The sequence below is a fragment of the Vigna umbellata genome, chromosome 9, assembly GCF_029865625.1.
Source record: "Vigna umbellata cultivar VRB3 chromosome 9, Vumbellata_1.0, whole genome shotgun sequence".
Taxonomy (NCBI): Eukaryota; Viridiplantae; Streptophyta; class Magnoliopsida; order Fabales; family Fabaceae; genus Vigna; species Vigna umbellata.
The window spans coordinates 40257871-40269055 of record NC_142173.1 but is presented as its reverse complement, the minus strand read 5'-3'; positions in this window follow the sequence as shown (position 1 = coordinate 40269055).

Sequence of the window (11185 nt, the reverse complement as noted above, 5' to 3'; positions counted from 1 at the left end):
ATCTACCTATACCCAATAAAATTTACATTGGAAACCATAAAATATGAAAAACTATGATTAAATTGGTTAATTTATTTTTTAAATTTTAAAAAGTTCTATTTCATGAGTATCTGTTTGAACGTGTAAAGAAAGTGGTCATTATTTTATCGAACAGATGTACCCTACCAAAAGGAAGATATTATTTTAAATAATTAAATAGTAATAATATATATATATATATATATATATATATATATATATATAATATTTTAACCGGAAAGCACCGGTTTTTTTTGAGGTGGGTCCGTTATGGTATAGTGGAAATGGTAAACAGAAAGATGGTCGTCTTATTATATAATCTGGCACATAGATAGGAGATAACTCAAACCAATTGTGATAAGCTATTGGAGTGAGAAAGGAGAAAGGAGAGATAAAAAGGGAAGACGACATATCAGAAAGAAGTGCGAAGTGATGGTGATTCACAGACTGGAATTGTGCATAACCATGGTTCGATTGGCCATAGAATTCGTGATGAGCGTGGCAGAAACGGTGGTCATAGTTCAACAAAGAACCGCAGAACCTCTCGGAAGTTTGAATCGAGCAAGTACTCCTCTTCCTTTCTATGGCTACCTCCGTTGAATTCTCTTATTTTATTTTATTTATGAAATTTCTCAACTTGTATATCTTTTTTTCTGGTGCATCAAACTCTTATTGATGCAAACCCTTGAATTGTTGTAAGAAAAATCGATGCCCTTGTTTTTGTTGGGTTTGCTTGCTGGACTTCTTGCTTTATATGAATCCAGTTCCTGCTTATAGCTGATGAATGAATGAATGAACCATATTAAATTTGTGTTCTTTCCTCTCTTTCTGTTTTGTTCTTTCTTGTTTTTTCATCTTTATTTTTAATTAAATTTTTATTGTGTAGGTATTTTTTTATGTTCATTTTTTAAATTTAATTATTTTTTAAAACTATTATACATATTTATAATATAAAATAATTGTATAAGAAATTCTTTCATATAAATCGGTAATTTATGTAAATATTTTTCAAAATTATTATATATTACATACACATAATAATAATTTATTTATTTTTATTTAAATAAGTACATGACATTAAAATTAACATAAATATTACTTTTAATTTATTAATTACAGTAAAAAGAGTAGGGACACAACTCAATATTTTTCTAATAATATATATCAATGGAAATATTTCTATTTATTTACATAATGTATTTATTTCACTTTTATGGGAATATAATAATGCATGAGGAGATGTTTTTGGTTGGTATATATTTGATGGATTACCTTCTATAATTATTATCTAGATCTATTGGATACATCAAACGTTTGTTTTTATTTTCTGCCCATTAAGTCTACATTCTGTTTAATTTGGTGGAAACGTAGATATTCAATTTGTGGGAAATGATGAGAGAATGGTGGTTGGAAGTTGGAAACCCGTTTTCATCAAAACCTTAAAAAGCAAGAAAACTTGAATTGACACATTCAACTAAGGTTTTCATCAAATTACAGTTTTAGTAAAATATAACTTTTTAATGCCTTTATTTAATGAAAAATGTTCATACTTTTACCACATGTAAAAAATTATAATTTAATATTATTTAATATATTTTTCATTAACTAAGATTATATATATATATATATATATATATATGTATATATATATATATGTATGTATATATATATAAATATATTAAAAATTATTTATGTAATAATCTTTGTACTGTTCTTGTTACTAAATATTTAATAAAAGTTATATTTTTATATGTAAAATATAAATACAAATTTATGCGTAAAAAAATTAAATATTTTACCACCTTTACTAGATTGAAACGACTTTTCCTATGTAGCTCTAAAAGGAATATTTTACGTAAAAGGTATTTTATAGTATACATAATTAATTTTCACTTTCTAATAATGGTTGATCCTAAACTTTTTTAATACCAATTTATATTTATAAGAGTTAAATATGTTTTTAGTCGCTAAACTAAGCGAATTTATTTTTGGTCATTCTTTCAAACTAAGCTATATTTTGTTCTTTCTCCTAAAAAAGATTTAATTTTTCGTCCTCCAAAACTAACGGCGTTAAAAATTAGCTGAGGTGGCTAACGGTAGTGTGCTACGTCATTTTTTTCTGACATTGGGTTAATCTTTCCCGACCATTCTGCTCAACTTCCCAACCTCAAACCCCTCGACGCACCCGTTGAGCTCCCTCTGGTCATTAACGGCCTACTTCATCCGAGCGAGCCTCTCGTCGCCACCTTCATCCACCGGGGAGCCACAGAGCCTACAGTCAAGTGTGGGGAGGCTCGAGGTGGGGTTGAAAGCACGTAGTGGCCGCGGAAGGCAGGGCCGATGTTGACAACGTCGAGGGAACGGGGCTCGAACCAAACTATATTTTACCCTACAGACCTCCCAGTTTTATTTAATTAATATTTAATTTTGTGAAATACTACCAATTCACCTATTGGCATTTAGTCTTTTATTCAACAGGTCGTTTCAGCACTGTTTCACTTCATCTTCTTCCTTGGCTAACAATATTCAATAGGTCGTGCTCACACTGTTTCAGTTCATCTTCTTCCTTGTTGGCTAACAAAGATTTGCTGCTTCTAATCAAAACCAACACCGCCAAAACACAGGAGGTACGTTTTCCAATGACATTTCCTTTATTCTTTCATTTTTTTATCTGAAAACAAATTCTCTTTTCATAGCTCAAATTTAATTTCTTCGTAGCAAGTTTACTTGTTTACTTGCACCAGAGGAGGTAGTGTAGTAGCACCTTCTTCCTTGGATAGTTTCCCCACACAAAAAGCTTGCGTCTTTTGGATCTCTTATGGCATTTCAACCCAAAATTGCCAATGCAAAAGAATACGATGAAATGAGCATATCCAAGCTAGTTATTGCGTTGCGTATTGCATATAAAATTGAGGATTTTGATAAAATTGAGCAAGAATTGGTAAGAGGTAGAGAGAAGGTTGTTTAGGGGAATTTGACAGGTTTGGGTTTGAGTTATCGATTGAGTTTTGAGGATAGAGGAGGATTGAGAGAGAGACGAGAAGGAGGAGGTGACAGAGAACTTGCGCATGGAGGGGTGGATGGTAGATCAACGACGAGCGGAGAACCACTTGAGGATGGACGAGTGAGGGTGGAGGGCGGAGGGGATGATAATGCCTGAGGATTCATGGAAAGAGGGGGAGCAGAGGAAGCCAGTGACGGTGGAGAGGAGGGTGGGGACGGCGGAGGAAGATTCGTCGGGCAGTGTGGTGGGAAGGTGGGTGACGTGGCCGAAGAGGAGGCCGTGGATGGCGGAGGGGGAAGTGGAGAATATGAGGGAGGCAAAAATTGACCCAGAAAATAAAAACAAAATGACGTGGCACACCACCGTTAGCCAACTCAACTTCTTTTTAACGCCGTTGGTTTTGGAGGACGAAAAATTAAAGTTTCCTTAAGGAGAAGGACCAAAACGTAGCTTAGTTTGAAAGAGAGACTAAAAACAATTTCGCTTAATAGTTTAAGGACTAAAAACATATTTAACCATATTTATAAAATATTTTAATTAATCCTTTTTAAATAAAATCAAGTTAAACATTAATATAAACTTTGACATTTCAATTATGATCACATCTCATTTATGCTTACACCCTAAAGTCCATAATCATTTGTCATCATATAAAAATTTATTAAAATAAAAATAAAAAAATATAATGTAGGAGGGATCACACCAAATTTATAATAAAAATTATACTTCATGAAACATAAACAAACTATAACTATTATAAAAAAAATTAAATAAATACATGAAGGTAAAACATTAAATAACATATATTTTCTTATAAATAAAAACTAAATTAACTAACTTATTAGCATAATGTTTCTTTCATAAACAAATTTTACATTAATTGTTCAATAATAAACTTCTTTATCAATAGAAAAATTCATGTAACATCTCAATTTTTCATAGTATCCAATTACCATTGGATTCATCACACCATCAATATTACAAAGTAGCTAACTCAAAGAAAAATTATAAGACATTACTAAAAATATCTATATATGACTTATAATAGAAAAAGATACCTAAATCCTGCATGACTATGAGATATTATATTAAACCAATAGTGTAATAGGTCTTTATGAAAAGAAAGAAATTGAAACTGAACATCCTACTCTATACCTCAACTCCATCTCTTCCTAGCACTTTCTCACTAGAGACATTCCTCCTAAGCTCATACGATTAAGGTGATCATTGCAAAAAAGAAAACAAACACACACAAACAGACAAAGACAAAAGTATAAGCTAAAGTATCAAAGGAGAATTCATACAATATAAAACATAATATCACAATTATCATTTCAATTAAACAATACATAAATAAGCATATCAACTCTCACATCAAGCAAAACCTAAATATATAAATAATCTCTAGACTTGACCATCCAAATACATGTATTAGTGTTAAATTCTTGGGAGACCTGTGCATGTGTGGTGAAACAACATACCACTCAAACTACCACACAAGGTTAATCCGTCAAACACCTATGGTCAAATTGACACTAGGCTAAGGATCTCCTGCTATTCCTCACCACATAATTATCCCTTTCGACTTGAGATTGAGTGGTTATTAGAGTGTTAGAAACATTCCCCTATTTCGAAACTCCTACAACAATACATTATACTAAGCACAACATCAGGGTTTTCTCCATGAAATTTCTTTTACCACATACTTAAACTGAATACACAATTACCATTACCATTTTAAGAGGCATTCATAATTATCAAAAATATACATAACATCCATTATCATATGTCATGAACATATTTATAAGCATAAACTAATATACATCGTATTTGAATTGTTGAGACAAGATCATCCAGAAAAGCTAGACTATCTAGCAACTCAAAGTTTTGAAGTTTTACAAATATACTTAATGAAATATTCTTTATAAAGAAAGAATATTGTTTGAGATAATATTCACCTGGACGAATTAAGTATAGACAAAAAAAAGCCTAGATGAAAAACAAGTATAGATAAATTAGCTCAAAATAAGAACAAATCATGAGATGAATTCAAACACTATCTAGAGCCCCACAAATAAGCATCTGATGAGAAGTGACGCAAGAATAAGTACCTTGATAAATATCGTTTAAACCTAGACAAAACCTATTCAAAAAGGTAGAAGTGTTTTATCAAATAGAAGAAGCCTACACAAACACTAGTAAGACATCATGCTTAAAATACCTACACATTAGTGTCTAAACTATTTTTGTAAAACAGTAAGCGTGAAAATCCCTTCTAAGGAAGAAACAAGTTATAAAGATGATTTATGATAAGCATATTCCGAACCTGTGTAGTACTTAAGGATAAGCTCTTAAGCTTTGAAATTAACATATCTATCCTTGAGGAATCTAATTTGAGTTTATTTATCAATCAAGATTCAATAAATTCCTAATTTGAATTTTAAAGTCAAACACGCAAAATTAATATCACAAAGAGAAAAATTGAGATTAGAGGAGAGAAGAACAAACTCGAAGCAAAGAATGATCAATGTAAAAGCTTAATTTGTATTGTATGTTTTTTTTTCCATGAATTGATCCTTAAAAATTCAGTTCGTCAAAATATATACATATATATACCACACACAAATATTTGTGCAAAGAGTAATTCTAGACTATTTCCTTGTTCTTATATAGGGCAAAGAGTAAGGTCTTTTTGTTTGAGCAAAATTAGGACAAAGTAAGATTTATGTCTCTATTCGTTTGTTTATAAGCAAAAATATCAGAAAAATCATCTCAATAACAATCAAACTAGATTTCAAGGATAATTCCAAAAGTAGTTTAAAAATACTTCTAAACAAACAATTCAAATGATTAATCCAAATCATAATTTTTTTCAAGCATTGTCCTTTACTCATTTCAATTTAATCTTAATTATTCAAACTCAATTTATACTTCGTTCACATTAAACTAACAAACTAATATAAAAGAAAATTTTAGGAAACTAATTGTACTCTTCAAAATCATATACATAATTCAATTTAATAACTATACATCTTAACATCCATAATCCAGTAGCTAAATCAACTCCTCATTGAAATTGTTCAATTTAAAACATTCTAAAACTATCATTTATTCATTGTATCTCAATTAACATTTAATTTTAAATATCCTAACAGTTTCTATACAAAAGATCATCCTCCTTGATTAGAAATTGAAATCTTATGACCATATCACCTTCACTTCCCAATCATCGAAAATCTTAAGTTCTATAAATTGTATAAATAGTTTCCCTTGTAATTTTTTATTTCAAAAGAAAATTCTAGTTCAACCTAGAGCTTACCCAAAATCTATGGACCTCGAGCAAAATTTTCAAACATAATCAAATTTAGATATGTTAAACCAAGCTAAAGTATCACTTTTCTCAACTAAGCACCACCAAAATGATGACAAAATCACATAGAAAATAACAAAATAAAACCTTATTTTAAGAGTAAATAAGAATTTATTCTGTTTGAAAATCTGATTGGATAGAAATGTTTTCTGACCCCTTGACTTTTTAGATGTGAATGAGCTATGAAAAGAAAAATAAAGAAAAATATAAGAAAGCATGAGAAAGAGAACAATTTTTATTTTAGTGAGAGAATGAATGAGAAAAATAAGACACTAGCTTACATTATAATATTTTAAAGTTTTAATTCATTGTGTTTTTAAATGTTTTTGTATTCGTATTATTATTAATTATATTAATTTAATTATTTATTTTTATAATTTCATATTCTCTTCTTTTATTTATTTTAATTCTTTTATTTATTTTAATTGATTTAACATTTTTTAGTGCACTATAACTTATAAGGTATCAAAATAATTTCATATCAATTTACAGGAAAAAATCATGAGTAAAAAAGGGAATAACTTTCCTTCCTCAGAACGTTCTTTTTCTTACACATTCAAAATTTCTATATTTTTTTATCTCACCCCTCCTTTCTATTTTTTTTTATTTTATGTTTGGTATATGGGTTAAATTTATATTTTTTTTCTCTTTACTATTGAGATCGAAAGATGTGCAAAAGACTATCCACTCCATAAGAAAGTTAAGATATTTTTAAATATCACGTCTATTAAATTGGTACTTGAGATAATATTAGTTATATTTACAAGTTCAAATTAATGTAGGTTTAGATTGTTCTATAATGAAGAGGTTTAAAGTATCTTATTGGACTGCACTCTTCAATCCCTATTAGGCCAATTAATTATGTTTACAATATTTAAATTTAAAAAAAAGTCATGTGATCATGAAACTCTTTAGGTAGTATCAATCATTGTACAAATGAATCTGGTTTACGTCTCTGTGCCAATTCACGCGTGAAAGGGAAAAGACATGAGAGCTATGATGTCATTTATAGAAATTATTCTCCCCGTTCAATTTAGTGTCAATAAAAACCTAACAAAAATAAATTCTTTCATTTTCTCTTTCATTTCAACAAGGATTAAATATGTTTTTAGTCCCTAAACTATTTACCGTTTCTGGTTTTCGTCCCTCTTCCAAAGTAAAATACAATTTAGTCCTCAATCTTTAAAAAACGTTCGTTTTAGTCGAAAAAACGAACGTTTTGAGGACTAAAACGAGGACTAAAAACAAAATTTTGAGGACTAAAACGAACGTTTTTCTAAAGAATGAGGACCAAATTGTACCTTACTTTGGAAGAGGGACAAAAACCAGAAACGGCCAATAGTTTAGGGACTAAAAACATATTTAACCCTTTCAACAATAATAAAATTTCCTACCTTCTTCTAAGGTGCTCATAAATACCATTTATAATTTTTTTACAAAGATATATTTAAAGAAAGTTAGAAAACAGACCTAATTAATTATGCTGTTAAAATAGTAGGTTTTTTTCAGTAGTTTTTTTAATACATAATTGATTTAAAAAATTTATTTACTTTTTTTTAATTCGATTATGAATTTTTATTATTATAATAACAATAAATAATTAAAAATAAAGTTTATCTTTATTTTTTAATACAATATTTAATTAGTTTTATTCTTTAAATTTGTCTTTTTAATATTTTGAATTATTTTTTTTACATTTTTTGTAAGAACCTAAAAATATGGGATTTAAAAGAGGGAATTAGTATATTAGACTAATAGAACCAGATTTTTTTTTTATTTCAGTATAAAATGCATTTCAGAACAATCTGGTTCATTAGCTCAATCCTTCCATCTCTCTCTAAAACTCATATCTTCAAAGTTTCCTGCCTTCTCTCTATCAAGTCTCTGCCTTCTCTCTTCCATTTCTCTTCACTGAGCCATTGGATCTCCGATCAGGTGGCGCCCAAACATCCGCAACGTAGAGAGCTTCACAACTGACCGATTCATTTCGGGTCCTATGCTGGTAAGTCCTTACATGCAGTTCTCCGTTGTTCTTAAACTGGGACATGCATTCTTGCTGGTTGCATGTGTCTTGTGATTTCCTCTTTTTCATTTTCCACTCAATCCTAGCTCTAAGAGAGCTGTTTCCATCACCGTTTCGGTGGTTGTAGGGCATTGTTTAGGTTCTTCGCCGAGTAGGATACTGTGGAAGCGATGTTGTGAGTTGGGCTGTTCAACTCCAAGGTAAGGGGAGCTAGAATACTTCTTTATAATTAGTTGTATGTATGTGTATATACTGAGTTTTATACTGCTATGTTGTTGGTATTGTGTTTTGGTTTGGGAAGATTTAGTTACATGTGTTGGACTGTATAACTGTGGAATTGAGTGTGATGGTTGTAAATTGTTTTGGATATATCTAATTGGTGTAATTAATCATGTTGAAGTGCTTGGGGTGAGGAATCTGTTGTAACATTGATTAGGTAGAAACTTAGTGTTCTAGTAGGGTTTTAGGTCATTTTGAGAGGAAGTGAGGTAGTGATTTTAGGCATTTGAGGTCTAGAGTGTTTTTGGGCTGTTAGGGCATACTTAACAGTGTATTGTGACTTGTTTGAGTCACCAAAGTGGTCCAAATAGGTGCAAAGTATCAGATTTGGGTTGGGGTTCCTCAAGTTGTGGAAATTGATGTGGAGGAGAAAAAGTTGAGTTATAATAAAGTTAGAATTGTAGTAGGAAGGTTTAGGAACATCTAGACAAGTTTAATTAGGTGTAAAACATGAATTAGAGGTGTTAGAAATTAGAGATAAGGCCTAGAAATGGTAACGGGGTGTTTGAGTGCATAATTCTACAAAATTTGCGTTCTGTAGATTATGCAGACTCGCTATGCGAATGGTCTCGCATAGGGAGTCCCTGCCGAGGGTGCTCTTTATTTGAGTCATTCGTTGTGCGAGTTGGTGCACTAAGCGAATGACTGGAGGATCCTGCTCTCTGTTTGGTGATTTGCATAGCGAATCTAGGCGCTGCGCGAATGGTGGTTGCTTGAGAAAATGCTAGTTTAATTCGAATAGCGAATTTGAGGCGCTATGCGAGGGTTTAGGGTCTGATAATGTGTAACAAAATTTTCAGTTTAGCATAACGCACAGACTTGGTGCGCTGAGTGAATGGACTTTAGCTAAGCGCACAAGCTTGGTGCGCTGAGCGAATGTAAGTGAGTAAAACCCATTGTTTTTGTTATTCGCACAGCGACTTTGGTGCGCTGAGCGACTTTCCCATAACCTGTTTTTATTCTTTTTATTCCTGTTTTCTGATAACCTTGAACTATGTTTTGATTATTAGAATGGTGTAGAAGTATCTATGATAATGTATGATCAATGAGGTTATATGTTTGGATTCAATGTGATAGTATTATGGTACTTGGTTGTTCATGTCTTGAGTTAAGTTTCAAAGTGACAGTATGGTTGATGGACGTAATTCCATGGATCTCAAAGGGAGGTTACATGGTGGTGCCCTATGTTATTGGACGTAATTCCATGATCTTTAAGGAGAAGATCCATGGTGGTGCCCTTGGTGTGTTTTAGAATGATTTGCATGGAAGCTCAGTCTTGGGGGTTATCTTGAAACTACAATGGTCAATCATTTTCAAGTATAGAGGATTGAACCATGTCGTGAGTAGTAGCAGGAGGTCCTAGTCTTGGGTACTTCCAGTATGGCCCAAGGTGAGTGATAACGGGCTAACCTCGTGAGTGTGGTAGGGTGAAACCCATTGGCAATGGCTTTGTAAAGCAGTAGAGGCCACCACGAGTGCAGGACCCGCCATATCTCGGCAATCATTCTAAGTCCGGACGAGTCAAGTGTAAAGTGTAACAAGTGGTGTTGTATGGTTCATTAACTTTGAATTAAACTTGCATGTAGTATGTGATTGTTATAACATGATTTTTGTATATCTAGCTCACCCTTGCTTCTGTGTTTGTCTGTCTGTGTATTGTTTTCTCTTTTGCGATGATCACCTTAATGGTGTGAGCTTAGGGATGCAATCTTTTCAGTTGGCTAAACGGGAAGTTAGATGAGAAGTTTAAAGTGTAGGTTGTGTTTTTGGTCCTTTAGGTGAAGAATTTCATTCTTCGCAAATCTATAGTTTGTTGTATCATTACCTATGTAATATTCATTTTAGTAGTTTCATATTACTAAATTGGAATGTTAGATTTTCAAATAAGTTTAGGTATCATTGTTACTATATATGAAGATTTCATTAAAAAAATAAAAAAATTAGGAAACCATATCAAATCCATGATAAAATTATATCACACACATAGCAAAAAAAAAATACCTATTATGAAAAAGCTAATTAAAAATGTGGATGCATAACACTAAATCCATAATGTCCTTCACAAAAACCATTCCATAGGTTGAACTCGATATACTGATGTAAAAAAGGAAACAATAGATAACTAAAACTCAATAATCAAATTTGTTAGTATATTAAAACATTTATCATTAGTTAACCCTCTCACATTCCAAAAAGTGTCTTTAAAACTAATTAGTGTTTTCTAGAAATTCTGCTTTCGAGAATTTAATATTAACTTTGTTTGGCCTAACCTTATTAGGTTTCCTTGTAGTTTGAAGTGGCTCATCATCCTCTTGAGTATTAAAAAATTTCTTCTCATCAAGCATATAAGCCAATTTAGAAACTAAATTCAATTTCTTCACAAAACAACATTCCTTAAATGTTAAATAATCAGGAACTACCTAAGACCTACTATGAGATGAATCTAGTTGTTGTAAACCTTGTAAATTATTAACAATAGGAGTGACATCCC